The 3,755-nt window shown below is 28.7% G+C and overlaps 1 long non-coding RNA gene across 1 annotated transcript; it reads right to left on the bottom strand.

Moving 5' to 3' along the window:
• Positions 1 to 2,665: 2,665 nt before the first annotated feature.
• Positions 2,666 to 3,507, bottom strand: LOC145006327 (uncharacterized). The gene is made up of 3 exons (XR_013662864.1): positions 3,288 to 3,507; positions 3,089 to 3,188; positions 2,666 to 2,939 (listed from the first exon to the last, which is right to left on the bottom strand). It is a non-coding gene; the product is annotated as an uncharacterized LOC145006327 (long non-coding RNA).
• Between the last annotated feature and the right edge of the window lie 248 nt (positions 3,508 to 3,755).

Below are 3,755 nucleotides of genomic sequence, written 5' to 3' on the forward strand. Positions count from 1 at the left end.
TCACATAAAGTTGCAAACTTTACGTGCATGCAAGATGATATGACCCAAAACAAGCTAAAAGGAGTGGCTTAAGGCAATGGGATAGGTCATAACTTGGCAAATACTGAACTTTATGATAAAGAGAGGCTAAAGGAGCCCAAATCTGAGGTTGTAACTCCAGATCTTGACCCAACACAGAGAATCACCACAAAACCCTAAAAAGGGCTCTAAACCAACCATGAGGGGTTCTAATCAAAGGAGAATCAAGGTAACAACTTGTTACCTTCAAAATGATGCCAATCCAAGGAAGAATCCAGATCTACAATAGCCACTAGCTCCAACTTCTTGAAGTCGAAGCTCTTAATTCTAAAGGATCTTCTTTCAAGGTAAAAAGCACACACAAAAGAGGGTAAACACGAATTAGGGTTTCTGGATTCAAGAGAAGCAATGAGAGAGGCTAAGTGGAATATATCCTTAAATAGGGTGCCAAAACCCCAGGATTTAGGGTTTCGTCTGCCAACTCCTACTCGTCGAGTCCCTATTTGGACTCGTCGAGTAGATCACTAAACACGCGAGCCAATTTGATGCTACTCGACGAGTAGGGCTACCAACTCGTCGAGTAGACCCTGAAATCAAGAAAGTTCTTATGTAATTCAATTACCTGAAGATCGGGGCGTTACATATTAATAATATAGTGTGAAATAAATAACTCTGTTGATAAAAGTCATACTATGAAATGGTGTTTTATTGTAAACTAGCTGTGAGACCCATGTATTACATGAGTTAATTTAAAAAAATAAATAAATATAAATGTCTAAGTATTTGAGAACTTTGAATTTATAAGAAAAAAATAATGAATTATTATAATGAAAATATTTTTTATCTTTTAAATTTAAATAAATAAACAAAAAAGTAATAAACTTTAATTTTGAGAATTTTGAATTAATAAAATAAGTTCATTAATGATATTGATATTCATTTATTACTACATTTATTGTAATTATTACATTAAAATATTATGTGTAATTAAAAAAAAATAGAAAAACTTATACAATGACATGAGGAAAAAAAATAATTCAAAATAACCATAAAATGATATTTGGCAAATTAAATAAGAGTGTGACAAGTGATAAAAAACCTTCATTTACTAGAGTATACTAGTTATGAGACCCATTTATTACATGAGTTTAAATCTAAAAGAAAAAACTAAATATAAAATTCTACACATTTGAGAAGTTTGAATTTATAAAAAAAAAAATATGAGAAAAATATTGAATTATAAAAATGAAAGTGTTTTTTACTCTAAATTTAAACAAATAATTTAGATAAATAAATAAAGAAAATTAACAAAACTTTAATATAGTAATTTTGAAATTAAAAGGAAAGTTCATTACGGAAATTAATATGCATTTATTATAGCATTTAAATAAATACTATGTGGAATTAATAAAATAGAAAAACCATAAAATGACACGTGGAATAAAAATTAATTCAAAATAACAATAAAATAACATTTGACAAATTAAATGAGAGTATGACAAGTGGCAAAAAAAATATTCATTTATTAGAGTAGATGAAATTGTATCAATTTATGTTGCTATTTTTGTAATGCCAATGAGGAAATATTATTTTTTAAGGAAAAATAAAAAAATTCAACCTTATGGGCCAAAAATATGAATTTGGAGGCAAGAGAATTAGAAATTCCACAACTATATTTCACTCAAATCGATGTGATATTTAAAGAAACAATGTTCTTTTCCAACGAATAAATGGTCAAACTTGCTTTATTTAGATTTTAACTTATTAATGTCGATGAAAATGGCTAGGAAATATTCTTAGAATTAGTTGTGGGTTGATAATAGATTATAAATATGCCAAAATAGATTCAGCGAATTGTATCTAAGTGAGTGAGCCAAAAAATGTTAGGGAAGTATTAAATGATGGATGAAGTAGAAAGTATGAAAAATATGGTGTGTGTGTGTGTTTGTGTATGTGTTTAGTGATCGTTATTAGAAAAGAAGAATCTAAATCAATAAAAGTTACATGTAGTTACATCATAGTTGCCACCGTTACAAATCAAATTAGTTAAAAATCTTTTTCAAGACAATCCTCTCACTGAAACACACAATTCATCTTTCTCTCCACTCGTTCGCCCCCTTCACCGATAAATTTTGTCAAATCATAATGTGTCCTCCAAATTCCTCCAAATCTGTGTACCCATAACCAGCATCACCAACATGCTTCTGTAGTACTAAATCATTTATCTGTCGCGCCCCAAACGCAGTTACACCAAAATTGAACTTGTTATAAACAACCTACTTTCATTGATTGTGTAGTATATCTTGTTTTTGAAACATTTTATAATCACCTCCATTTATTTTAAACATATATTATATTTGGAATTGATTTTTTTTAATAAACTATGTAGCTATAAAAATATTCATTTTCATTATAATTATTTATAAATTTGATTAATTAGTTAAAATAAAAATATTATTGATTAGAAAGATAAAATGTGATACCATAATTGATAAATTAGGGATTGAAGAATATTAAATGGTTGATGAATGGTAACAAAATCAGTTATATGCTCCAATGTTTATAAATATTTAATGAGTAGTGACAAGTCCATGAAAATAAATTCAGTAGAGATGCCATAAATATGTTAGATGATTTGGAATATAAATAAACAAAATATAAATATTCATTTATTAGATTTTTACACAAAAGTTACACCATAAAAAAAGAGTCATTATTTGACAATTATGACAGATAAAAACAAGTCGTATTTCGACGCAATATTCCTCACTCAAAATTTACTTTTAGGCAATTTTAAGGGCAGCTTCTTCCAGTGCGCTAGCACTCCTGTCTCCTTGGTATTGGATAGGTTCTTTTGTCTTGTCTGTACCAAATTGTAAAATATATGGGTAATATGGTACCTTATACTTACCACATAATTCCTGAAAATTTGCAATCGATTAGTAACAATATGGATTATTAATATTAGTTTAAACATAATTCCTGAAAATTTGCAATCGATTAGTAACAATATGGATTATTAATATTAGTTTAAATTAAAAAATTGAAGAAAAAAATCGAGGAATATTACAGGGGAATTCTGACAGTTCACTTCACCAAACTTGACCTTTCCGCACATATTAGCTGAAGCTTTGTCCCATTCAGGTTTAAGGCCTTTAACGGCTCCACACCTATAAGAATACACATGCACACATATTATATATATATATATATATATATATATATATATAAAGTAAAAAAGAATAAGTATATGTGGAATAGTGAATTACTGAGGTATAAGGAATTGGACAATCCATTTGTCTTGGCTTTTCATAACCGCCTGATCAAAAGTACATTCAAACAATTCTTCAGCATGAACGAGATTGAAATTTGAGATGACCGATAAAAAGAAGAAAGAAATCAAGATGAACACTTTTGTCGAACGATCCATGTTGGAATGGAAAACTATGAAATTGTTGTTGTGTTTGATTTTGATTGATAGGAACATGAATACGAGATACGTGTTTTAAATAGTGAAGGCTTCTTGTAATTTGCAGAAACATGGACGGATTACTTTTGCTTAGGAATTGATTGGGTCAAATTACTCCTAGATTAATGGTTTTCTTTTAAACTGGGGAGGTTTTACACGGGAAAAGAATGGTTCATGTTTTTTTGTTAGTTTTTTATAATTAGAGTGTTGGATTTCATTAAATTATGAACATGATTAATAACTAAATGGAAGATAACAGAACGTAGTG

The sequence above is a fragment of the Lactuca saligna genome, chromosome 7 (assembly GCF_052625555.1).
Source record: "Lactuca saligna cultivar CGN05327 chromosome 7, ASM5262555v1, whole genome shotgun sequence".
In the NCBI taxonomy this organism is placed as follows: Eukaryota; Viridiplantae; Streptophyta; class Magnoliopsida; order Asterales; family Asteraceae; genus Lactuca; species Lactuca saligna.